Source organism: Rattus norvegicus, chromosome 4 (genome assembly GCF_036323735.1).
Source record: "Rattus norvegicus strain BN/NHsdMcwi chromosome 4, GRCr8, whole genome shotgun sequence".
Classification (NCBI taxonomy): Eukaryota; Metazoa; Chordata; class Mammalia; order Rodentia; family Muridae; genus Rattus; species Rattus norvegicus.
Genome location: NC_086022.1, coordinates 9,939,813 through 9,967,137, shown reverse-complemented (window position 1 = coordinate 9,967,137; position 27,325 = coordinate 9,939,813). Strand labels below are relative to the sequence as shown.

Sequence of the window (27,325 nt, the reverse complement as noted above, 5' to 3'; positions counted from 1 at the left end):
TGGCTGCAAATATACTAAAAGTCAGATTCATAGGAGGGACCTCAGGATGCAGTCATTTGCATCCATGAGCCATCACACAAAGACATGTCTGTCTGCTTGGCTCCTGGATACACAGAAGGTTTCGTGAGGACAAATAAGCATTGTCATGCCCAGCATTGGCACTGACCGGGAAGCTCCCTTTCTGATGGTTGACTTTCATAGAAGATGCCTGCTGAGGGGAAAAATCAGCAGTCTTATCTAGACGTGAACCCTGGCAGGTTCAGTAATGACCAGTGTGGCAAGACATGCCCATGGATGTAGTAGTGGTGTGGATATTATTAGGGAAACCAACTGAATGAAAGAAAAAGAAGTAAAAAGAGAAGGGACGTGACTGCTCCTAGGTATGGTGGAAGAGTTTATTACAGATATGTGAGAGAACATGGCCAGAGGCAGATACATCTGGAAGAGTCCAGAGTGGTCAGGATCCTGAACCATGTGGGGAGAAGAGGAGAGGGGGAAGGGGGAGGGGAGGGGGGAGAAGGAGAGGGAGAGGAAGAGGGAGAGACCATAGGTACAAGAAACAAAAACAAAAGAGAATAGGCAACCAAAATGTCTGGACAGTGTAGGAAAGAGCCTCTGGGGGAAGGGCGTCTCAGCCCCTGGGCTGGAGAATTCAGTGTAGAGGGTGGCCTATGCTAGTCATACTCTGTAACAGGTAGGGACTGAGGGATGCTGGGAGAACCTGGAGTCCAGGTATGCTTTGAAATGTTAAAGAGGCACCTCAACTGCTGGTCCCAGGTTAAAACTCAATACCAACCACTTTCTGACTGGATTTAAGGCAGGCCATATGGTAGCTGTCCACTGAAAGACCATGCTTCCCAGCCTTCCTTGAGGAATATGAAAGCCATTTCAATCTCAGTCAGGGGCTACAATCCATCTTCTTATGCAGACATTTTCTCCATCTGCACAGTGGATGACAACACTGTCCCTTATGAATAAACATGGTCCCACCTAAGGTCAGACTGAGCCTTTCTTTCTGTCTTCATCTCTCTACAGCTGCCCTTCAATAATCTGACACTCTAGAGAAGGAACACACGTGCTTTGTACTACAAATCAAGCCAAGAACCCATATTAGGGGAGCACCCAGGCCCCAAGGATGAACCTACTAATATTATTTCGCTAAGTGGACACACTACCAAACTGCTCTCTAAATCCCTAACTCTATAACCATCTATAAGTGAAGCTCTCAGCACTTCTCATACAAGAATTTTTTTGTATAGTGGCTGATACTCAATGCTTAGCCTGACAAAAGTAGAAAGAATAAATGTCTGGATAGCTCAGCTCCTGATGGGACATGTATGCTACACACTCTTCTCTGAAGGCTCCGGGGCCATTTGGAAGAAAAAGGGACAAGGAGATTGTAAAAGCTAGGGGTCAGGAAGGCGCTGAGTATCTTCTAGACATGACAGGACCAATGTACTCATGAACTCAGTAGCTGTGGTTGTCTGCACAAGACCTGCACAAGATCAAGTCAGTCAGTGTTTGCCACTCTAAAGGCCCTGGGAGAACAGAGCTGATAAACGAGGTAGACTAAAGGCTCACACAATCCCCAACTTTATTCAGAGCATCAGACAACGTATGCTCTGAGGGTTAGGAAGAGTCCCCATAGTAAAGTAAGCCATCACACAGACAAGCCACACGTGGCAGACATCTGTAGAGGCATCTAAACATTTGATTGACTCCTCTACCACTGGAAGGAGCATGAACACATTGCAAGAACTATTCTGTGTTTCAAAGAAACTGAGGTCACAAGACTCCTTATTTTCTTGGAGTTTTTTCACAAGCACTCAGAATTTTCCTCACAAAGTCAACATTTCAGAATGGAGTGGGGAGGGGCTCGTGAACCCCCACTTCTAGCTGAGGTGCTAATGACTATTGATGACTTCTGGGAGAAGTCAGTTTTCTTTAAGGGTAAGTAGTCTGTGATAGGTTGCCCGATACCCATGAATAAATGGGCAGCACATATTGTCTAAATGTTTTTGTTTTTTGTTTTTGCTTTTGTTTAAAAGGTAAGTGAGGTTGGGATGAAATAAGAAGGTATGGGGCTGACTTAGGAGAAGGAGGAGGAGTGGGTGATAAATATCAAAATATACTGTATGTATATGTGAAATTCTTAAAGAATTAATAAAAATATATTTAAATAAAATTGGATGTTATTGCAATAAAACCCTTCGTGGGAGTATTCTGAACTGTTAGAAATTATAATTTAAAAGATTATAGATATTATGGGAAGTGCTTACTATACAAAATGAAGTGGGAAAAAGGGCTATAAAATTGATTTAAATTTATGTAAAATATATATGTGTCAGGCCCGGTCTGGATAGGAACATATAGAGACATGCATTTATATGCACATACATATATTCTATGCTGGGAATTATGAGCTATTAAAACCAAAAACAGTTTGTGTAGAAAGGCTGTTCCTGGCTGGAGCAGTGGAGTGTCTAAGGAGTCCTGTGAGTCTGCAGTGAGGGAGCTGAGGCACGGTGGGGTGGTTTGGGTTTTATTTTAGCCAGGGTCTTCGTACAGTCTATGCTGACCTTGAGTTCACTAAGTAACTGAGGATAGCCTTGAACTCTGATTCTCCTGCCTCTGGGAGGATGTACCTCCATAGTGTGGATGTTGGACGCTTGGACATCATGGAGTTCGCTGAGTTCTCAGCGAGCAAACCTAGACTTCGTTTATATGCTGTTCGTATTTCCTATAATGAGCCTGGTTTTGCTCTCTACCAGTTTTGGTGCTCTTCTGTTGGCATGGAACCAGCCTCTGGCATGGTTTCAGCCAGGGATGGGTTGGCTGCCAGGGCTGCAGGCCCATTCCGGAGACGTTTTTGGGTTGTGCCACTGGTGTTGGTGGTGAAAACCTGACATGCTGCCAAACATCCCATAAACTCCAGGATGCCCTGCAGCCCACAGCACGAGGGTTCATGCCCTCAGCGCTCTGGCCAGCTGTCCCTGCCAAGGGGAAAGAGAAGTGGGCTTTAGGTCTTTTCCTGATTCACAGCTTCCTTGGAGGAGGGGAGGTGTTTCTACCTGGGGAGCCAATGACCCAGGAAAGTCAAGTTTGACAACGAAGAAGTAAACATGCTTCTTGGACAAAGCTCCTCCATCAAGCACAGGTGTCCTCTGTTGCTGGAAGGGTTGTGTTTATCCCTCCTTGGGGGTTAAGGTTCACAATTATCCTTGGAGATGGGAAGGACTAGGGTAGCATGGGGATGGTGAACTTTGGGGTACAGAGAGAAGAGCTCACAAAAGTGAGTAAGGGAGCTAAAGTATTGCATGGACTCCACTGCTCCCTTGACCTTTCCTCTGGGATGAAGGTCATGTTGTGTCTTTGCAGACTGTGCCTGTCAAACAAAGAGGGAGTTGGTGAAATCTACCCAAGAGCTTCCCTTGAGCAGCCTATGTGGGAGCAGCCTATGTGGGGCACAAAGGTCCTTGTGCCCACAATAGCACTAGGGAACAAGGAATGTTAAACACACAGGGGCTTCTCCTCAGTGGAGGAGATAAAGTCAAATACCTGTATTCCATCCAGAAAGCTGAGAGTGGATTTTGCTAATGACCTGGTAACCTTTTGCCATAGAGGCAAACCTCACCCTAATTACCCAGAATGTTTATCCCCGATTCTTCCCTCCCTAGAGTGTTACCCATCCTTAGGGGAGATGCCACATGTACTCGCTGGCCTGCTGACTCTCTGCTGCAGGAGACCACGTTAGAGTCTAGGCCTTTCAGCTGTAGAACCCACCCTTATGGTCACATGTGCTTTGTAAAGGAGTTTCTATGTAGTCACACCTTCAGCTTCATTGTGCGCCTGGAATCGGACTGATTGGGCTGATTGTTGCCTGGAAATGTTTCCTCAGCTTGTCCCGTGTTTTAAATATGCTAACAATGAGCCACCCGGCAGGTCCCCGGAGTGTGAGCTGGTTGGTGAAGTTGGTCTGAACTGGTGTTCACTCTTCTTTTTGTGGGATTTGCTTCACTGCCACGACAACTGCAGGCCCCACCTCAAGCCTACAGTTCGTGTATCTTACAGAGAATATGTAGGCGCACTGTCCAGGCCCCCTCTAAAAATGAACCTGTGGGCCATGAGAAGCAGGGATCTGAGTGTGTCCAGTTACAGACTCATCTCAGTCCCACCTTCCCTGGCTCGCTGATCACAACTGCAGAAGGATCCCGTAGTGTCACATACCCATCGTGGCCCCTGTGGGGTGGATCCTGCTTCCCTTTGGTTCTCTGGTGCTCATTCCTAACAGCCGCTCCTACTTAGATTCATGTAGCATGGGGCAGGGGAACTGAGGACTCAAGGAATACCCGCAGTGTCCAAGGGCTTCTGGACGGGGCTGGAACCTCAGTAGTGGAAGGCACTAAGGGATGGAAACCTCAGAGGCACTTGACACAGAGCCACTGGGAAGTGCTGAGCCAGTGCAGTGGTTGGGCTGGGCCTTCCTCCGTGGTCATCGATCATAGCAGGCTGTATATTTTCATGGCTAACGTTTCTCCTGACAAGATGAAGTGCATTCCTGACACACGGAATTTTCCAATAAAGATTTCATTGTCTCATTCCCCTGTGAGGAATGATAAGTGAACTTGATACTTCTCTGCTCAGGCTTCATCAATAAAAAATGTTTCTGGTTGGGTTATTCCCGTTGCTTCCTAATGAAGTGGCATTTATGAGGGGTCCTTCAGCCTTAAACTTGAGAGGGAGTCGGGGAAGGGTGGCATGTTAAACTGGATTATTAACCACCGAAGTGAATGTGAATGGCTGTGTGCATAGATAATCCAGGGAAGTAAATACACAGCTTTCGGGGGTTTAACACGCCTCATCTAGAAGAGGGTCTTTCGCACATTAAAGCGTAGTTACTGCTGTCAGTGGGAATTGATCACCCACTAATCCAGACTCACAGTCTGACTCCAATCTGTCACCTCCTGAACCAGGTATGGCCCCCTTCCAGACCGACATATCATAGCCTCACATAACACTGGTGACTGATTTAGACCCAGAGCACAGATGTACTAAATTGATGACCACCCCTTGACAGAGGGTATTGTTTCTCAGTGAGCAAGGTCATTAAGACAGAGCACGCCAGTTGGCGAAGAACTGTAACCACAGTGTCCCCTAATTATGGTTCACTGGACCCTGAGAGGGCGGGACATGGGGTGGAGCACAGTGCCTCTCAGCCGGTTAGCAATGGCGACAGTGTAAGTCAGCACAGGTCCCTGGAGAGGCTTTTTTCAGGGAAGACGCAGAGCTCAGCCTCAGAGCCCAAGGGCCACTGTTTTGTAATGGAGACTCAGCCGAGGTGGTGCCTCCTTTGTTCTCCAGACCCTGGAGGGTGGAAGGCTGCCTTCTGATGCTCCCAGGAAGTTCTCAGAAATCCTTCTCTCAGACCTTTATTGGTTTCCACCAGTTTAACTTCCAGATGGATGGGCCAGTGATGCCTGCGCAGAAGGTTATTGAAGAGATAAAATAATATGCACACTACACTAACAAAATGCCAGGAGCTCATGGTAAGAGCTCGGTTGGGGCCTTTCCTCTCTACATTCTGCTTTCTCCACTCCCCTTCCTCCCCTTCCTCTCCTCCTTCACCCCCTACTTATCCTCCTCCCCAACTATGGTGACCTCTCTTCCTTTTCTTCCCCATGCTCCTCCTAACTCCCCCTCATGTGTTACTTTTATTCCTGGCTGGGGCCGTGTGGGCATGGTGGCCGCAGTTGGTGGCTGGGTAGTTAGTACTTAGGACATAGGAGGCCCCACTGAGCCTCCTACAAGTGACCAAAAGCACAGCACCTTCTCACCTTCTGGGCAGCTACTTTTCTAGGTCTCCTGGTTGGAAAGACATGAGAGGAGCCCTTCACCCTTTTCTTCCCTAGGTAGTAACAAAAAGTGACTGAATATTCAGGGTTTGGTGAATTTTTTTCCCACATCCCTCTCCTGGATGACCTTCAAGAATGGGAGGGGGCATCATCCCATGTTTCTTGTTCCTAGGGAACGACTGTCACACTGACCTCATCCCAGCACTGCGTCTGATCTCACTGCTTTTCTGAAGGTGGGTCATGTTTGCTTGCCTGTAGTCCAAATCTACATTTAGGCTTCCACTGTGTGTTTTTAAAGTTAATTTTTATATGGATATGTATTCTTTGTGTAATATTGGCTTGGCAATAACATCTTCAAGTATAGTATGCACTTTGACCCATAGTCACTTCCCAATACCTTCTCTTATCTCCCCAACCTTTCTTTAGTAGCCCTCCTGTTCCCAAATATTCCCTTTTGTATTTTGGTGTGTATATATGTGTAAGTGTGTATGTGCATGTGTGTTGTTTTATAAACACTAAATATTCTTATCTAGAGATCCACTGATACCAGTGACTTTTGACTCCCCATACTTTTCTGGTTCCTATAGAGCCACGACCTGCCCTTCTTATTGTCTTGTTTTACTGGAACATATTAATATTGACAGACCAATATCACATTTAAAAACCTTAAGTAAAGTCTATACTTCTCACTATCATTAACTCTTGGTGTTGTACTACAGTGTCTTGGACAAACGCTCAATGTATACATCAACACATGATTCCACCCCAGTATCATGCAGGATAGCTTCTTGCCTACACTCTGCACCCCAAACCCCCTGTGACCACTAGTGATTTCTATGGTTCCCATGGTTTTTGTCTCTTCCCGAAGCACAAAGAAGCCTTTCAGGTGGGCTTCTTCCACTTGGCATTATGCTTTTGAGCTTCCTCCCTGTCTTTTTGCGGCTTGATAGTTCAATTCTTTTTCAGCACTGCATAATAGTGCAGTGTGGATATATCACAGTTAGCTCTCCACTCACCTGCTGCAGGAGGTGTGCTCGCTTCCCAGTTTGGGTAACTATGCATAAAGCTTCCTTAAGTGTCTCTGCACAGATTCTTGTGCTAGCATGAAATTTCAGCCCATTTGGAGAAATACCAAGTGCTGTACTTGCTGGATTATGTGGGAAGAGTATATTTAGTCTGTAGAATGCTGTCTTCTATAGCATAGCAGTTGTCCACTAAATCCTTCCTAGTAATGACAGAGAGTTCCTGTCTTACACAAACACACAGCCACACACAGATACACGCATACGCATATATACACAGACACACACACATACACACACAGACACAGACACACAGACACACACACATACACACACAAACACAGACACACATACACACATACACATATACACACAGACACACATACATACATACTCATACACACACAGACACACACAAACCCACACAGATACACAGAGATACATGCATACGCATACACACACAGACACACACATACAGACACACACACAATACTAACAAGCACATGAAGCTGTCAGTGTCTGGACTGGATTTGGGTCATTCTCAGGGCTGTTTCTCCCACCGTGGCCAAAGTCATTTCAAAGCTGTAGATGAAATCACATTTTTATTTTAAAGAATTATTTATTATTCTATTTATCTGAGTACACTGTTGCTGACACACCAGAAGAGGGCATCAGATGCCCTTACAGCTGGTTGTGAGCCACCATGTGGTTGCTGGGATTTGAACTCAGGACCTCTGGGAGAGCAGTCAGTGCTCTTAACCACTGAACCACCTCCCCAGCCCTGAAATCACATTTTAATTCCATCTTTCTTTTCTCTCCATCTGGACACCCTATCATGTAAGCTCACTTTCTCCTGTTCAAGGGTGCCCTAGGTTCCCTGTGGGATTGAGTGCCCATTCTGTGTCCTATCAGCTGCTTCTTGATCCCAGCCACAACTTTCTCATCTGGAACTGTTAGGAAAAAGATTGCAGTGAACACAGCTAAATAAAACCCCAAACCTGCAAGCTTGATCAGCATTCCCTGCCTTCTATAGACACATTCTGAAAAGCTGAAGAGCTTTGGTTGGTGTAGGACTGAGAGGCTGTGGGACTTCTAGGAGGTGAGGTATTGCTGGAGGAAGTGGTCACAGAGTGGGTTTTGAAATTTACACTGAATCCATTTCCTGTTCGTGATCGGCTTCCCGTGTGCTTCCCGTGTGTGGGTGCGATGTGACCAGCCAGCCTGTGTTCCTGCCACCATGCCTGCCTCCTAAGACAGAACAAACCCCTCCTTCTGCAAGTCGCTTCTTGTCAGGTATTTTGTCACGACACTGAGGAAGTAACAAGCACAGGTACTCTTGAAGTTCAGCCACTCTAGTGAAAGCTACACTGAGGAGAATGGCAGAGCCGTGTTGCCCCATGAGCAAGGCAGCACTGGGGTTGGGGTGAGGATGAGACTGAAAGAGGTTAAGCTCACAGGACCCCTTTTTAGTGGATGTTGGAAGGAGTCCAAAAATCTACCTTTATGAGCAGTTCAATTCTTATGCAGGGTCATCTTCGAGATCTGAAGGTTACATGGCTTGCATGTGTCACAGCTGGAGACTCGGTGCCTGAACCTTGTCACTGGTTCTTTCTGGTGAGTCAGAAGACCTCTCTCTGCCACCCATGCTGGTTTAGCTTCATGACTAGTGGGAGTACAGAGCTCACACAGAGCCTGTAGGTGCCTTGGCCGTGTGGGTACTTAGCACACCGTATCAAGACAGCCTACCGCCATTATTCATGGTTGTCTGAAGCAGGAGGCAGACTACACAGGACTTCTGTTTCACAGTTGAGCGCACTGAGGGTCTAAGAGTAAATTAAGAGGTTCAAGGTTACCCAGGCAGAGAAAGGCCGGGCCTGGATGGTATCAGCCAGGGAGAATCTACTCCCTTTTGTTGGTTACTGACGTGCTGCCTTCTCAGGAACCCTTCAGCCTCTGCCGGCCATTCTTTTGGCTTTGGGGCTTGGAGTAGGTACCTCTGCAGTCCACCTTTGCTAAAGCTTTGAGGGCCTCTGCAAGTGGATTTATGGGACCACTCTTCTCCAACTTTCTCATTTCTCCTGGTTTTTGAAGGTCAGAAACTAGCCTTTTCCTAGGGCCATGGACTTGGTGATAATTTACAAGGCTCTCTGTGGATCTTCCCCTGCTCTTGTCGGGTTGTTCTTTTACCTTAAGGTAGAGAGCACATTCCGGGAAGGTACATATATTTTTTCCAATTGATTTCTTGTCAGGTCTAACAAGATCAATCAAATCATATGGCTAATAAAACTGATTTAGTACCCATAAAGTTCTATGACATCTCGTATGTGCTGAGGATGAATGACAAAGGCAGAGAGGCTGTGTGTCATTTCCCTCCTGGTTTCAGGAGAATGTGGGACCCTGGTGCCTTGTTAAGCTTTTCCCACCAACAGATGCCAGGGAAGACTCGTCATGCACCCTTGTGTGCTGCAGGAAGTGCAACCAGGATGGCCTCAGGGCCACCCTGACTCCTGAACTGACCGGAAGAAGAGGCAGGAACCTCAGCCGTGATGGGTACTAGCTAGGCATTCGGCACAACTGAGCCACCCAGGACTGATGGGGAAAGTGATGTTTCCCATGTTCATCTTGCTCTAGAGGGTCTGCTCTGACCTCCGTCCTACTCTTGATCCTTTGGTCAAAGTGGGCTTTGATCCTAGAGTGCCCCAACTAATCCTCTTTTCAACATTTAGCATAGGGAAAAGGCTGGGGCAGGAGGATAGGGGAGGACAGAGATGAGTTCACACTATTGCTCATCTCTTTGGTGCAGCGGCAGCAGGCTGAGCTCCTGGGGTTCTTTACATGGGTGTTTCTGAGACCACAGTTTCCAGGAGTCCCTCATTTCTAGAGCTGCCTTGTGATTTGGTTCTAGAAAAACAGAGGTCCATGAAAGCAAGTTTCCAGATGGTCTGTTCTAACTTGTCTAGATTTTGGAATCAAAATTTATTGAAAGCAGATTTGAAGAGGCACAGGTTTCCAGGGTTACTAGGGCTTTGGAGAGACCTGTTATCCTGGCTTTAGGACTTTAGGGTCAATAACAGCAGAGCAGAGCAATGGCCAGGTAGCACCATGAGATGTGGGAAGGTGGTACTCTTCACATGGGCTGAGAGCATGGAGTGTTCTTTATGCCCCAGCACTCTAGAGGGAGGTGCTTCTGGTCTGCTCTTGTTCTCTGCCACCTGTCACCTGGGTGGTACCTGTATCTTGTAAGAGGCCTGGACCACACATGTCCCAGCTATTGACCAGAGTCTGTTGAAGGGTCCTAGAAAGAGACACCTTCTCTTTGACTAGGTGCTCCTCCTTCTCATCTCCTGGGCTGTCAGCAGTGGCTGTGCTCACAGTCCTGTACACTCTACTGCCTGTCCTGAACGCAGGCATCCAGTTTACCTTGCGTTTTCAGCCATTGCCAATAGCAGGCTTGCTAGAGACCATGCCCTTCTTCATCTGGCCATTCCATTTTTGACCAATGACTGGAAGCTGCTTCTGGGAGTGATCAGAGCTTGCCATCAATCACAGTGCCTCACCAGATCAGTGGGGAGCCATCTTGAGGAGGATTAGCAGCCATTCCTCAGAAGTGCTGGGCACTGCCAGCTGCCGAGTCCCACACAGGGCTGCTGTCTGATTGAGCCCGAGTGTGTGCCTTTTAATGTATTTTTCATTTTCCCCTTGCCTGAGGCATAACTAACAATTCCAAGGCAGTCACCAGAAAAGCACTCACGCCCCAGGGCCAGAGCAGCAGGGTCATAAATGCACACAAGTGGAAGAAATGTCGGCTTCCCCAAAGCACCCGCCTGGCACTGTGACAAATGTGACCAATTCACTGGACAAATTATTTTAATTGATAAATGACCTGCGAGTTTTGAAGACTAACAGCAGCAAAATATATATTGTAACATTTCCCTGGCAACGGCCTATAATAAATAGGCCTCCTTTGCTGCATAACAGAGTGGTAATTCTGTGGTCTCCAACTGCAGGCTCCGGGTTGTGATGTCAGTGCTGCCCAGTAGGTAGTGGAAGAATGGGACCTCTCCGGGTGGAAGCTGTCTGTCTTCCCACAGGAAACCCCTGTCTCTCCTTCATGGCTCTGATGTATAACCTTAGTGTGTGTGTGTGTGTGTGTGTGTGTGTGTGTGTGTTTGTGTGTGCGTGTGCGCGCGCGCGTGTATGAGTATGTAGGTGTGTGTGTCAGTGTGTGTGTGTAGGTGTGTGTGTATGTGTAGGTGAGTGTGTGTGTATGTAGGTGTGTGTGTATGTGTAGGGGTGTGTATGTAGGTGTGTGTGTGCATGTGTAGGTGTGTGTGTCGGTGTGTATGTATAGGTGTGTGTGTGGTGTGTGTATGTGTATGTAGGTGTGTGTGTGTATGTGTAGGTGTGTGTATGTGTAGGTGTGTGTGTGTAGGTGTGTGTGTAGGTGTGTGTGCGTATGTGTAGGGGTGTGTGTGTATGTGTAGGTGTGTGTGTATGTGTGTGTAGGTGTATGTGTGTGTGTTTAGGTGTGTGTGTGTATGTAGGTGTGTGTATGTGTGTGTATGTATAGGTGTGTGTGTAGGTGTGTGTGTTTAGGTGTGTGTGTGTATGTAGGTGTGTGTGTATGTGTAGGTGTGTGTATATGTAGGTGTGTGTGCATATGTGTAGGGGTGTGTGTGTATGTAGGTGTGTGTGTATGTGTAGGTGAGTGTGTGTGTATGTAGGTGTGTGTGTATGTGTAGGGGTGTGTGTATGTAGGTGTGTGTGTGCATGTGTAGGTGTGTGTGTAGGTGTGTATGTATAGGTGTGTGTGTGTAGGTGTGTGTATGTGTATGTAGGTGTGTGTGTATGTGTAGGTGTGTGTATGTGTAGGTGTGTGTGTAGGTGTGTGTGTAGGTGTGTGTAGGTGTGTGTGTGTAGGTGTGTGTGTATGTAGGTGTGTGTCAGTGTGTGTGTGTCAGTGTGTGTGTGTAGGTGTGTGTGTGTGTGTATGTGTAGGTGTGTGTGTGTAGGTGAGGGTAGTCCACATCTGGGTACAGGTGATGGCACCAGACTGCCCTTGTTAAGCACAGACGAAGGTGACCTCTGCAGACAGAGGAAATTTTGCTTCCTCTCAGTGGATCTTAAAGACCGAGGTTTTTATTTTAGATTATAGATATGTGCACCCACTGAAAGACTAATTTTTCAGATGATCAGGAACATGAAAAATTCCCAGGGATTGTCTTCTTCAGAGTGCCTGGTTCTCTATTCTCAGGGGACATCTCAGGGAATGGGTGGGATAACAGCTACATCTCAGTCTTTCATTCTGTATAAGCTGGCAAGATTGTGTAACTTGTGAAGGCAAAGCCTTTCCCATAGACCTGTGCCCCTGGGAGCCGTGGGATGCCCAGGCATCTGCATGGCCCAGAGGCTAGTTCTCTCAGGTGAGCAGCGGGAGAGGGATTTGGTCCCAATGACACTTTTCTCTGCAGGAAGTCATGGTATGCCTCACAGAGGCACGTGCAGGGCTGAGTTTCATGGAGATGATGTACTGATGCACCATCACTTGGGGTCACTTGGATTAGCGATTTTCCTAGGAGTCCTGTTATCTCTCTTATCGAAGTTCCACTTTTCCTACTGTTTTCTTGGCTTTAACCAACGACAGTAGCTGCTATGGGGGTTGTGGGTGTGGCTAAGCCCTTTAACATTAAGCATCCTTGAAAAAGAGGGTAGAGGGGCAGAGCAGGACCTAGTTAGCAGCACGGGGAGACTGGCTACCTGTCTTACCATATCTGGGGGCCAGTTCCTTTTCCTACTGTGAAAGACTCTAGGTAAAGAGGATGGGAGAAGGGTGGTGTCCTGAGAGCAGGTTCTGCTGGGGGAAGGCAAGTAGGGGGAGACCAAGAGAGCTGAGGGGCAGGGCACAGGAAGAGAGGGCAAGTGTCTCTGGACTAAAGCAGGTCTATGTCAGCTCTGGCTGCCCAGAGAAGCATTAGGTGTGTGTGTTTTGTGTGTGTGTGTGTGTGTGTGTGTGTGTGTTGTGTGTATATGTGAATATTTGAGTATGTGTGTGTGTGAGTATATGGTATGTATGCATGTTCGTGTACGTCTGTGTGTAGTGTATGGGTGAGTTTGCGGTTTGTATGAATGTGTGTGGTATGTGTTTGAATTTGTGGTGTGAGTGTATGTTGTGTTTATGTATGTTTGTGTATACTTGAGTATGTGTGAGTGTATATATGTGTGAGTAGTATGTGTGTGAGTGTATGTATGTGTTAGTGGTGTGTGTTTGTGTATGTATGTTTGTGTGTACCTGCGTATGTGGGAGTGTATGTATGTGTGAGTGGTTTGCGTGTGCATGCGTGTGTATGTGTGTGCATGTGTGTATGTATGTGCGTGGTGTGTGTGTGAGTGGTATGTGTGAGTGGTATGTGTGAGTGGTATGTGTGAGTAGTGTGTGTGCATGTGTGTTGAGTCCCTTGCAGTCAAACAGGGAGTGGGGTTCTTTGGAGTGACTGCTGCTAGAGTTTAAAGCTCAGAGAGAAAACAGGACCCTGCAGGATGAGGAAGAGAAACGAAGCTCTCGGGAATGGGTAATTGCAGGAGGACTGGAAGCAGGAGATGCAGGGTGAGACTGATCTCAGCCAGCCTGCAGCAGGATCTTAGCTTTAACAGCTGTGCTGAGGGTAGTGTCTCCTCAGAGGGACAGCCCTTTCCTGCTGTGCAGTGGTGGGGATCTGCAGGTCATGAAGCAGGGCTGCGGATTCTTAAAGAATTCCTTTTGCCCTTGCATCCCTCTCCCCAGCAGTTTCTTAACTGGGAGCTCACCCATAGCCACACTAATCTATGAATGAGGAAGCCTTCTTGTCCCTCTAGTGGCATTATCCTGTTGGATATGGCAGCCAGCCAGCACTGTTGGATCCTGACCTGAGCGACCCACTGACCTCCTGGGAACTGAGGAAGAGCCATGTCTAAGACTTGTTCAGGGCCACTCTGGTGTGGGTGAAAGGACGAGAAGCGTTGGTCAAGCAGAGGAAAGGCTATGACTGGGCTCATGTCTTATGTGGATGTCCCACTGGGATGAGGGAGAAAGCAGGCGGCGGCAAGTCAGAGAAGCACCTCCCTCTTCTGCCTTCTGCATTCACTGTCACTACCATGTTTACATTGGGGCAATTTTCTTCTTTCCCTGTGTGTACAGCTGTGTGTGTTTATTTTTGTGTTGCAGAAATAACCCATTGCCATCTTCTATAAGGAAGGTGGTCATCCAGGGAGTGCTTAGACTGAGGGACACACACAGGAATGAGTCTGCCTCTTTCTGTGATGGTAGGGTGACATTTGTTTAAACTGGTCACCTCCTCAAGTTTGCACAGAACTCTGAGTGAGATGAATAAACGGTGTTTGCTCACTCAGCTGCCAAATGTCCCCCACCTTAAAAAAATTTATTATCTTTAATCTTTTCTTTTTATTATCCAGTTGTCATCCCCCTCCCAGTTTGCCCTCCGACAGTTTCTCATTCCATTCCTCCTCTCCCAGCTCTAAGAGGATGTCCCCACCTGCGAATGCCCTCCCACCCACCTGTTCCCCCCCACTCCCTAGGGCTTCAATTCTCTTGAGGGTTAGGAGCGTCACTGAGGCCCGACCAGGCAGTCCTATCCTGTATATGTGTCAGGGGCCTTGGACCAGCTCATGTGTGCTGCCTGGTTAGTGGCTCAGTGTCTGAGATCTCAGGATCCAGGTGAGTTGAGACTGCTGGTCTTCACATGGGGTTGCCCTCCTCCTCAACTTCTTCTAGCTTTTCCCTAATTCAACCACAGGGGTCCCCAACTTCAGTCCATTGGTTGGGTGTAAGTATCTGTGTCAGTCAGCTGCTTGTTGGGCCTCTCAGAGGACAGCCATATTAGGCTCCTGTCTGTAAGCACACATCAGTAATAATGTCAGTCCTTGGAGACTCCCAAGGGTCCCCTTTAATGCATGACGGACCTGGGACAATGATGTGCATTTGATCTTGGTGGGACCCTGAAGCAGTCACAAAGCTTGTCCTAGATGAGAAAACAGTTCTCCTGTAATCTTGTCCCCGTAGATTCTGAACCACTTCTTTTGTGTTTATACTGTTACCGTTGGAAATTCGGAGGCATTCTTGTATTTAAAGATTTTAGGAATTTGTCAGCCAGGGCCCTCCCCAGTGGCTATCACTCTGAATGAGCTGTGATCTGAGAGGTCAGAGCATAGTTCTATAAGCCAGGCCAGGAACCTGAGCCAAGATGAGGGAAATGGGAAGCTCGGCTTGTCCTGTGCTCCACTACCTGGGAGCTGAGGGTTCCTCACCTCTGTCATGAGTGGATCTGATGAACACCGTGCTTTCCTGCAGGCCCATGAGTTGACACAAGAGCCCAGACACCTGGGCATCACAAGCTGGTGTGAAGGCGTCTCTGGTCCTAGAGACCATTGTGCTTCATGTTTAAGTGCAGCTCAGTAGAATGATGCTGGCGCCCTTAGTGAACTATATTGATCCCTTTCTGCCTTCTCCTGTCCAGGGTGCTGGGGAGAAGGAAGGGCTGCTAGAGCTAGTTGACATGCGCACAATAAGGAGTCTGGAGGACAAAGGGCAACGCCCACCCAGTGATTTCCCTAGTACCTTCTGGACTGCAGGGGCTGCAGCCACCTCCCCAACTTCCCAAAGATTCTTTGTGGGCTAAAATAGAATAGAAGCAATTAAACAGTAAATAACGAGTTACTGGCTCCCCGGGGGTGGGGGTGGGGTCCTAGAGTATTGATTAAAGGCCACAAGAATAAATTGTCATCCTCTTAGACTTATCAGGGCTTATATTTGACCACTAATTAAAGCTCACCCAGGGAGTGTCCCTGGAATATAAAGAACTGAGCTCTGGTGGATTTCAGAGGCAGCTGTTCACAGAGGGGAGCGGAAACGGCATGTAAGAGAAGCCTGTGGCCTCGACATCCCAGCGTTTGGCACCATTGCTACTGCCCGTGTTGCTATTTCAAGTCCCCAAAGACTGCACACCATGCCTCATGGTAAAGGAAATTTCATTGCCTTTTATTTCTTGAGATTGACTTCATTGGTGACAAAAAGCTGACTGGGTATTCTCCCCCTAATGGTGCTACAATCACATCTAAATGGGAAATACAATACAGTCAACTCTGATTTGTGTTGAGCAGAGACCGCCTCGTTACTTGGAGGACAGAGTGCTTGGAAGAGCTGGGCAGAGGCATAGATGCCTCACGCTGCCAGATTTGTGGTATGGCCTTGATGAATTTTAATGTTATTTATTTTTGGTGCAAATGTTAAACTTAATAATTGGTTTGCTGTGGGCTGCCATTGGTCAGGCTAAGACTATCTGACTAGGAAGCCCCTAGCTGAGGTGAATGCATTCCGGGACAAGCTTGGTATAATATCAGTTATTTCATGTGGGAGAACTAACAGAAAGAACAGCGCAACACAGCCACTTCCTCTTGTCTAGCCGAGGAGGAAGAGGGTGTTCTTACTGGACTGCCTGATTCTTCTTCTTCCACATGAGTGGGTCAGAAGTGTGCCTATTTCCTAGGCAGATTCTTGGGCAAAATGCGTGGTGTGTGTGGACACACACACACACACACACACACACTCTCTCTCACACACACATACACACACACATATGTATACATGCAGAGGATGGAGAAAGTTGACAGATGCTCTCCTCTGTCACTCTGCCTTATTCTCTGGAGACAGGCTCTCTCATGAAGCCATTTGCTTTCCAGCCATACTGGTTTGTCAGAGACCACAAGGATTTCTTGAGTCCTGAATGTCAGCCAGCTGCAGCACGGTGGTCATCGGAGCTGGCGGAATTTAGGGCCTCATGCTTGAGGGACAGCTATTTTTACCCATTGAGCTGTCTCCCCAGTTTCTCTTGACCTCAGCCCTGACCTCCCTTTCTTACACCTATCGTAGATAAGCTAAGACAAAGCTTGTGTGGTTTAGTTCTTCTAAGGGAAGCATTGGTCATCTTGGTGCCCTCAGTACTGCCTCTTACCCATACTGCCCCAGGCTTGTCTACCATGGGAGACTGGATCTGGCAGGTGAGTGTAATCTTTGGCTACATTGTCATGGGTTTTGTTTTATTTGCTCTGGTGAGAAAGGAGAAAGGGGCTGAGGTGTGATGATGCTGACCCCAGGTCTCTCTTCTACTTGACTTTGCTAGAAGTCCCTCAATCAAAGAATGGATACAGAAAATGTGTTGATTTATACAATGTAATGCTGTTCAGCTATTAAAAAGAAGGACATCATGAATTTTGCAGGCAAATGACTGGAACTAAGAAATATCATCCTGAGTGAGGCAACTCAGACCCAAAAGGACACGCATGGTATGTACTCACTGATAAGTGGGTATTAGCCAAAAAGTCCAGAATACCTAGAATACAACACACAGACCATAAGAAATGTAACAAGCAGAAAGGTCCAACTGAGGATGCTTCAATCCTACTTAGAAGTGGGAGGAAAACAATCACAGGAGGCAGAGGGAAGGAGAGACCAGGGTGGGAGAGGGGAGGGAAAGGGGAAAGGGGGAAAGGGGGAACAGGATCAGGTGTGTGGGGGGAACAGGAGAGAAGCCCAGAGGGCCAGGAGAATGAATGGAGATATGCAGCAGTGTGGGTGGGGTAGAGGGAACCTCTAGAAAGTCCCAGGGACCTGGAAGGTGAGAGACTCTCAAGACTCAATGGGGGTGAACTTAGCCAAAATGCCCAAAAGTGGGAAGAGGGAACTCAAGTCCACTTTCATTAGATAGACAGGGCCTCAAGTGGAGGGACAGGATTACTAAACCACAGTCAAAAATTCTGACTAAGAATTGTTCCAGTCTAAAAGAACTGCAGGGACAAAAATGGATAAGAGACTGAAGGAAGGTGGTCCAACTTGGGATTCATCTCATGGAGGGAGGTGGGCACCAAGGCCTGGTACTATTACTGATGCTATGGTTTGCTTACAGACGGGAGCCTAGCAAGGCTGTCCTCCGAGAAGACCAGCAAGCAACTGACTGAGACAGATGCAGATACTTACATCCAACCATTGGACTGAAGGAGGCGACCCCTGTGGTTGAATTAGGGGAAGGATTGAAGAAATTGAAGGGGAGAATGACCTCATAGGAAGACCAGCAGTCTCAACTAACCCAGACTCCAGGGAGCTCCCAGAGACTGAGTCACCACCAGGAGCACACACGGATTGGTCTGAGCCCCTGTCACATACATAGAGGAGGTCTGCCTGGTCAGGCTTCAGTGGGAGAAAAAGCATTTAATTCTCAAGAGACTTGAGGCCCCAGGGAAGGGGGGAGGCCTGGTGGGAGGATCACCCTCTTGGAGGCAAGGGGGAGGAGGAATGGGATGAGGAATTGTGGGAGGGGGCATTGGGAAGGGAGGGCAATGACTGGAATGTAAATAAATAAAAAAAAATCTTCCCACTTTAAACCCTTTCTGCCCCTATGAGAAGTAACTGAGGATTGGCTGCTGTGTTACAACCAAGAACGTTGTTCTCCAGGCCGGAAAGCAGGTAGTGCTCTTGTTTAGTTTCCTGGGAGGGTAGGAAGCAAAACGGGCAGGTACCTCATTCCAAGTTGCAGGGCACCACTTGCAGTTACCATGAGAGATGTTTGTTTTATCTTTGGGTAAAGGCAATTAGCATGCACACACACACACAGACACACACACAGACACAGACACACACACACACACACACACACACACACACACACACACACTCACACACACACACACATCTTCTTTCCCTAGCTTTTGAGAGCCTGCATGCCTCTTGTTTCAGAACAATGGAGTTCTGACTTAAGTGCTCAGCTCTCTTCTCTTTTGTAACCACCTTCAGTAAATCTTCCTCACTTGCTTTATTTTGTGAGGTGGGCGAAGTCCCTTTGTTTGTCTTGATGGAGAGGAGGTGATAGGTCACCTCACTGAGAGAGGTGGAGAGATGGAGGGTGAGTCTGGACACTTTCAGGGGTTTTGTCCCGTTTCCCACAGTTTGGGAAGTTAGAGAAGGATGGCTGTGGGAGTTTCTAGTTCCAAAGAGACCAAAGGGACCCAAGGGATTAATCCTCAAAGGACTACGGCCATAGATGACACTCACGTGTAGCTGTGTGCAGTCACATCTGAGCATCATAGCTGTGTCCCCATTTCCCAAGATGCTCACGCTAGCCATGCAGGCTCTTCCCAGGTGCTACATCAGTTGAGGGTCTTGTGTTCCTGGGTTTTCTGGATCTGCTTACCGTATGTGAAATTTGACCTTGCCTATACATCTTCAGTATCTGCTGGCAAGGACATGTTCTGAGCTAGGCACAATGGAACCTGATTAAAAAGTATATTTTATATCAATTATATATAAATATATGCATATACATATTAAGCTTATTTAAAATATGTCTTTCCCCACTATGCACAATGACTTCTGCACATCCTATTAAATCTATTCCCCTTTTACTACAAAAATATGTATCATTGGGCTTTAGACAATTTGGGAGTTTCCCATTTATCCCCCTTCTATAGCTTCAGCTTTTTTTTTTTTAAATCACAAAGTACTGTTAAATGTAGTCAAAGAGCTTTCCTGAATCTGTTTGGATAATGTGATTTCTGTCCTTGAGACTACTCTTGTGTTATATTTACTGACCTGGGTGAGGTGAGCTGCCATTGCATTCTTGGAGTGAACTGGCTTGGCCATGGCGTGTGATCTCGTCAATGTGCTGTTGACTTCAGCTCGGAAGCATTTTTGTGCTTGTACTGTGGCCTGGGTGTTGTTTTGTAAGTGCCCCCTCGTCACGGCTTGAGGATCCTCGTATCTGCCCCACGAGTCAGCTGCCTTCTCAGGCTCACTCGTGCATTGTCATTAACCTTGGCTGAGGTAGGGATGGAGTCTTCCCCCTTTGGGGCTAGGAGATTGACCCTGGGAACAGTGAGAAAAGGATAAAATACTCGAGTCAGAAGGGTAATATGCTCAGATTTGCATTATGACAAGTTAGCTTGAGATTGCACTGGGAGGGCCAGGTCAAAGTTGACAGTTGAAAGGTCATCAGCTGGTGATGCCTTGGACTGGGATGGAAATAGTAGAGATGAGAAAAATAGTCCATGGGTTCATGCTTTGCTACCACAATGCTACTCATCACCATGGTTATCATCAAGCTGCCTCCATCTTTCTTGCACTGCATTGGTACCACATCAGTACTGTCCTCTGTCAGCAATATACTACCTACCTATGCCACCACCACCATGCATTATTACCACCATTTCCAATTTTATTACAGTGCTCCTTCACTAGCCTCAGACCCTCCCTTGCTACTCCTGGTGCCACCATAACTTCCATGAGCTTTAGCTGTGAGTCAGGTACTTTGTTAAACACTGAGGTACTAGATGGTCACATCTACCCTTCCTTGTGGCTCCACAGTAATTCAAGATTGAGACTCTGTTTCCTACGTTGCTTTCAGACTCAGTACCAAGTCAACACCACTACTGTTTCTACTCTGACTTTGACACCTAATAATGGCCTCCCACCTGCTACCTGGATTATTTTGCTCCTTTGTCTATAAGCTCATTTCTCTATTCACCACCATGCAAGAAATAGGGTAGTGTTGGCTGCACTGCATGAAAGTTCAGTTATAGTGAGTTTGGGCAATCTAATGTCTACCAAAGAGACTGTCATTAATGGGACCATACACTTAAAATTGGCTAAGATAACAGATCTCAAACATTCACCACATGCCACATAATCATGTTGAGGTAGTAGATGTACTGACAAGCTGGATTGTGATAATAACATACATAGATCAAGAAATCCCCTTGGGGGTGCTGCTCAGAGGTAGAGTGCTTGTTTGACATGTTCAAGATGCTGTGCTTGAGCCTCAGTACTGCCAAATTAAAAAGAAAAAAAAGACATCACTTAGTAAGTGGTAATTATATGTGATTCTTATTTGTTGATAACACCTCAACAAATGCTAGAAAAAATAAGCTTTCTGCAGAGTCACTGACATGGGAGATGACCTAGGTGATCTAACGGCAAGCATACAGATGACCTGATCTAGGCTGCTGCTGACAGTTGCCCCTTGGGTACCTGATCATGGCAGCGTCTCCATTAGCTCATGTGCTGCAGTGAGTCAACAACAGGTTCTCTAAGGGAAACAGGAACGATCCCAAGTCTGCCATGGGAGCCAACCCCAGCAGTTTCATCCCCCCGCTCACTGCTTTATTTGCTTCCTAGCACTCACAAGTACACTCTGACTGTATTCTAGACTCCCATCCACCCACCTACCCTTCCATCCATCCATCCATCCATCCATCCATCCATCCATCCATCCATCTTGATGTGGAGTCTAGGAGGACTCTACCTGCGATAACCGTGGATGCTCCCAATAAAATGTCTTCTTCAGAAACTCAGGTCAACTCCGTGACACAGCTTGTATGCCAGCGAGAATCCCATAGAACCTTTACTAAGGTGATCAACACTTCCAGTTCCTAAGAGGAGACTCTTACCCACGATTATTTAGATTCAGGGCTTTCCCACAGTTGCAGAATAGTAGACAGTCCTATGGGTTGCTAGGCATAGTGCCTAGCTGTAGAGGTCCAGTGAGCAGCCTGTGAGGACACTCGAGGCCTGCCCTATGGCCCTGACTTCCCAGTCTTCTATGGGTTTTCTTTACTATATAACACAGATGTATATAATACAAAGGTGGGAATCTTGTTACTCTCCCAAATCATTGTCCACCCAGCCAATTCTGCTAAGGTAGCATGCACTTTCCTAAAGCGTTCCCAAGGCTTATGTGAAAATGAATTAGAGGAGTAACACTCTGAAACATTAGTAACATAGTTAGAAAGTTGGCCAATAACAACAATCACAGCCCACTTCACAATGTTAAATGGGTAGGTAGCCGGTGGGTACTACAGGAATCTTTCCTGTTTCCCTTCTAGAACCTGCTGTTGGCTCACTGGACCAGAGCATTAGCTTAGGAGCAGATGCCAAGAGCAATTTTCAGCAGAGCATGGCAACTGACCTTGAGAAGTTTGAAGGTCACTCATGGCCATAATGCTGAAAAGATCTGAACCAAGAATTATGGGATGTGCTGAGGAAGGATTAAGGTACCTGAGGTTGAAGGTCATGACCGGTGTGGATGTGTAACACTTATAAGGCAAGCTAGAGCAACAGAAGATCCTTGCAGGGGGCGCGGGTGTGTCATGGATGCTTGCATGTATATGTGTGCACATCTGTATTATATGTACCAGCTAAGCTGGAAGCTGATTTCTGCATTCACTTATCCCAGGGACTATCAACCTTCCTAATTCTGCAACTCTTTAATACACTTCCTCTTGTTATGGTGACCTCCAACCATAAATTTATTTCTGTTGCTAATTCATAACTATAACTTTGCTACTGCTATGAATTATAATATAAATATCTGTGTTTTCTGATGGTCTTAGGTGACTCCCCAAAAGACTGCAAATTGCTAACTGAAAACAACTCAACATAAGCACATGAAACATTCTTACTGTACTCAAAATGTTCCTCATTATACATATTGGAACCATTCAGTGTTTTACAATGAGCATCTTGTAGAGAAATGATGGCAGTGTGGGTATTTGAAAATGTTTCTAAACAGCTTCCATCCTGTATGTTAACAACTGATGCTCACCCATGTCAGTCTGCTTCCCCTGAATACAATCATGCCATTCTATTATGTGCCACTTTATTTTGTATCATTTTATTTTATTATAAAGAACAGCTTCTTTCTCTGCCACTCTATGCAGCAGCATCTTAAATATTTTCTGGGTTTAGTTTTCCAGTGTGCACGTACATCACACCAGTTAGCTCTCTTGGGCCACTCACCCAAGTCTCTACTGTAAGTTCCATTAAAGGTCGTTCCTTCAGCCATGGTTTTTGATGAAGAGTTCTCCATCTTTCCAGAGGACGTACAAAGCCACCTTTACAACAATAAAAAGTCAACTGATGGCTCATTAACTACGTTTCTTTAGTTCTTTAGAAAGCTAAAGTCATAGGACATCAGCTCACCAGACACCCAAGGAAAACTAGGACTGTCTAAAGAGAGATAAGACAAGAGCTCTCATCCCTTTTGAACAGAAGCTACCACACAGGAGACAAAATTTCTGGTAAGGTATTCAAGCCCGATGTGGACTGTGATGAGATCGTAGTCCCCTGGAGTAACAGAGACTCATTCTTCAAAGGACTGTGCTTTACAGCTCTGTGAGGATGCTCTGAAAAAAGGCAAAAAACAGAAAACTCATGGAAAAGGTTCCTCACCATGTAGAGCTAGGAAGGATGGGGGCTGTGGCAAAGACTTGTAGCCTCTGGGTCCTCATTGCCCATATCCCTTGTATATCAGCTGATAAGCCTCAAAGGGGAAAATGGTAAACCCAGTCACACCCATAACATCAGTGAGAAACCCTGGCTCTGAAAGAAGGGAACAGAAAAGAGGTCTTTTCCAAAAGAGAGGGGGTCAGCCATTCAAGGTTTTCTGCTACTGGGAGTAGGGCAGGGTTCCTGAGAAGACCCCGCCCAAGATCTAGGGCCACCCTCATATCCATGACTCCAGCTGAGTCAGAGCAACAGAGAACCTTCTACACCAGCCTAATTGCTGTTAGGCAACAAAAGAAAAGTTGGGAGGGGAGAAAGTCTTATGAGGTGGCCATGAGAAAAAGAGGATTGAAGGTTGAGTAGAATAGACATCTTTGTCTCTCAACCCCATCTGTAAATGTAAGTAGTCACTAAAAGTTTGGAGTCTGCCATATTCTGAGAGTAGCCATAGTAACACACTCATTCCAACTACATTCTGACTGGTATGACAGAACTTTCTAACACATAATCTGAGAGCTTGGCCAACAAAGCCAAGGCACAGACACTCTGCTCATTCCCTGCTAGCTCCATATGATGTTTAGATTTCAACAAAATTACAAGGCGCACAAAAGAAACACAGCACACTGTGAAATAAAGATTTCTGTTTGTTTGTTTTAAAGAACTCAGTTGTGTCACATGGTACTTCTCTGGAAGATGACTTGTGAGAGGGCATGTGATGTTTTGCTGAAAACAGATTCTTGAGAGAGTGTGTGATGTTTAGAAAGAATATAACTAGAATCTCACAAACAGCGAAAGGAGGCTCTTGCCTTGCTAGGACATGCGATACTTCACTGGTCTCACTTCTTTGCTGGTCCTCACTAGTCTTTATTGGCTTTCACTTTGTAGAAAGAAACATGCCAAAGAACTTCCTGTAGTATTCTGGTTGATACTGGCAGCTTCTGCTGACTCGTGCAGATTCGGTGAAGCCTTGCTGTTTCTGTTGGATTGAACTGCCCCTACTGATGCATGTTTGGTGTTTGTTATTGAATTGAACTGCTGGTATCCTGACAATGAAGAGTGAAATTGCTCCAAGAAACTGCTTCTGAACAGGTCTATAACCCCCCTTTCTTTTTAACCTTCTTTCTCCCCTACTTCTGGTTGGTGGGCTAGAAGGGAGGTTGAAGCATTTAAGAACTGTTAAAAAAAAAAGTAGGTTTTGAAAAATCTAAGCCCACAACACTGTTATGAAGTGATGTGGTGGACAAAACCAAATCCTGTTGTGACAGGTTAGGACCATCAGCTAGGGTGTTCATGGTGCTTACTATTAAGATACTCAAGAGTTGTAGAGAGAACATGTCCTTTCCTGTGGGAAGGTGAGGCCTTTCAGTGGAGAAATGGAGTGTAAGAAAATTGGATGACAATTTTCAGGCATGTTGATAGATGTGATGCTAGAGAGGGAAGATGTGAAGCTTGATACAGGTCAACAGAAATAACCCTGACAAAAATACAGAGAGAAAATGTAGAACAGAGCATTTGAAAGATGTGGAACAACAGAAAGTGGCATGATATATATGGAAGTAGAACTGTAAGGAGAAAAGAGAAGTAATAAGGCAAAAGAAACATTGAACAGAGAGTGACTGTGACTTCTAAAATCAATGGTGAACACTAAACCACAGATCTTACATCTCTGAGAAAATCAAGAAAAATGCCTTAGTACCTGAACCTAAGAAGTGTATTTAAATTGCTAAAGACTAATCATAAAGAAAGATAAGCAGGGGTTGGGGATTTAGCTCAGTGGTAGAGCGCTTGCCTAGCAAGGGCAAGGCCCTGTCCCCAGCTCCGAAAAAAAAGAAAAAAAAAAAAAAGAAAGATAAGCAGAGAAATAAAGGTGTGTCCTACACAGAGAAACCATGAGCCCAGTGGCTGATATCTCAACAGAAATTGTGTACTCTGGACTGACCCATGTTTCCCCCATATTTATATGTGACATTCCTAGCCATTAGTTGTGACAATATTTACAAATTTGGCAAATTTTCGGGCAATAAAGATTAGCTGAAATTATTAGGAAAGGAATTGGATCCAATAAGACTGGTTGTCCGCATTAAAAGGGAAGGGAGAGACAGAGGTCTGCCCAAGTGCATAGGGGAAGGTTATGTGATAATATAGCAACAGAGCAGCTCCCGCAAGAAGAGTGCCCTCACTTGGAATCTATAAATTCTAGCCTACACATCTTAGAGAAAGCAAATGTCTATTGTTTTGCTTTACTGAGCAGTCAGAGGCGGTAGAAAATCATATTAGAAATGTTGACTGAGAAAGTTAGTTGGTCAAATCAGAATTCTATACCCTGCAAAACTGTCTTTTAAAAACAGCAGGGAAAATAGGCAAAAACTGAGCAAGAACTTATTACCAGCATGCCTGCACTACTTCATGAAATGTTAAATGAAGTTGTTTAGGAGGAAGAAATATGATTGTTAGCAAAAAATTTTAAGTATGATAATAAATGATTTTCAGAAATAACATAAATGAAGACTTATAAAGTTAATTTTTCTCATTTTTGTCTGTCCTAAAAGAGAACTGATTGTCTAAAGTCATGCCTAAGTTAGTGTACCTCACATTCATAGCAAAAGTGCCAGTGCTTTTGGGGCTGGAGTAAGGATCAGGTGTGTAGTATGAGTAGTCCTCATGCAGCACATAATATGATGTGATAGCACTTCAAGATAGACGCTAATTTATTAAAGAGATGTTGTATGTAGAGGGTGACTATACAGAATAAAAACCCATAAAGAAGCCAATAGTGAGGGTAAAATGTAATCAGAAAAAACATCCAATTTATCCCCATGAAGGCAGAAAATAGAATAAACCAAAGCAAGAAAAGACAGAAAACAAACCCAAACTATAGTAAATATCAATTCAACCAGATTAATTTATATTAAATACAAACAGTCTAAGCATACTGACAGAGGGACACACTAGGTAATCAAACAAGACACACTTATTTGCTGTCTGAGAAATTCACTTTAAACTCAAAGATGTATTGTGAGGGTTAGTTTTAATTGTCAATTTGACACAATCTAGAATCACCTGGAAGGAGAATCTCAATGAGATTCTTAATGCCTATATCAGGTTGGCCTATGGGCACATCTGTAGGAGGTTGTCTTGATTATGTCAACCGAGATGGGAGGACCCCTGTGGGTGGCGCCATCCTCTGAGCTGTCTGGGAGTGGAGAAAGGAATGCTGAGTGTAAGCATGTTTATATTGATTTCTTACTTCTCTTGACTGTGGGTGTCCAGCTGCTTCAATCACAAGCTGCTGTGAACTCTCTGAGATCATGGACTATCACCTGGACTTCTGAGTTAAAATTATCCCCTTTTTCCTCAGTAGCTTCTTGTCAGGATATTTTAAGCACAGCAAGAGAAATGAAGCAACACATGCAAACCCTCACAGTATGTGCAATTAAAGAGTGGTGTTGGAACAAAAGGAGCAAGGATGGATTCACAATGACCTTTCCAGTGGTGGGCACGTAGCCCACACTAGGCTGAGGTGGGAATTTCTGGTTTCTTTGGAGACTCAGTTATGTCATGTGATGTTTTGCTGAAGCAGACATGTGAGAGGACACATGACATTTAAAAAGCATATAAATCTAACCCCACATGTAGCATGATGAAGCTCTTTCACTGTTTCTCCTTGCAGAGCATTGCTGATCTTCACTTGTCGTGACTTCATAGAAAACAACTTGCCCAAGAAATTCTGGTGATACCCTGGTTGCTTCTTGATGCTTCTGTGGACTCGTGCTAATTTGGGGGAGCCTCAAGGTTTCTTCTGGATAGAACTGCTGCTACTGGCTTGTATTTGATGTTTTGGTCTAGACTGTTGATATCCTGACAACAAAATTTGGGATCTTCCCTACTTCTAAACAAGTCTACAACCCATGTTTCTTATCGTCTTTTCTATTTCCCTGCCTCTGGTAGGTGGTGGGCTAGAAGGGAGGTTGAAGTGTTAAAGAACCCTAATTAGGTTTTGAGAAATCTAAACCTACACCAGGCTTTGTTTCTGAGAGGACAGGTGCTGGAGATGGTCCTTGTAGTTGTCCTCATCCTTTTGTTTCTCATAAAACACTCCAAGGACGGAAAGGTCCCAGAACAATTGTTTT

At 45.8% G+C, this 27,325-nt stretch overlaps 2 long non-coding RNA genes across 9 annotated transcripts in view; one reads left to right on the top strand and one right to left on the bottom strand.

Annotated features, from left to right (window-relative positions):
• Positions 1 to 27,104, top strand: part of LOC102548175 (uncharacterized) — a 32,907-nt gene extending 5,803 nt beyond the window's left edge. The window contains exons 2-10 of one of the 8 annotated variants that reach the window (XR_010066054.1): positions 6,025 to 6,085; positions 8,091 to 8,167; positions 8,402 to 8,488; positions 17,144 to 17,209; positions 17,830 to 18,386; positions 22,856 to 22,990; positions 24,081 to 24,284; positions 26,557 to 26,715; positions 26,866 to 27,104. This is a non-coding gene — a long non-coding RNA (uncharacterized LOC102548175). Of the gene's footprint in view, positions 1 to 6,024; positions 6,086 to 8,090; positions 8,168 to 8,401; positions 8,489 to 17,143; positions 17,210 to 17,829; positions 18,387 to 22,855; positions 22,991 to 24,080; positions 24,285 to 26,553; positions 26,716 to 26,865 lie in introns of all 8 variants that reach the window. The other 7 variants (XR_010066056.1, XR_010066055.1, XR_005503395.2 and 4 more) reach the window with 7 other exon arrangements.
• LOC134486709 (uncharacterized) lies at positions 18,520 to 19,932 on the bottom strand. Its single transcript, XR_010066058.1, has 2 exons — positions 19,509 to 19,932; positions 18,520 to 19,189 (listed from the first exon to the last, which is right to left on the bottom strand). It is a non-coding gene; the product is annotated as an uncharacterized LOC134486709 (long non-coding RNA).
• Positions 27,105 to 27,325: the final 221 nt, after the last annotated feature.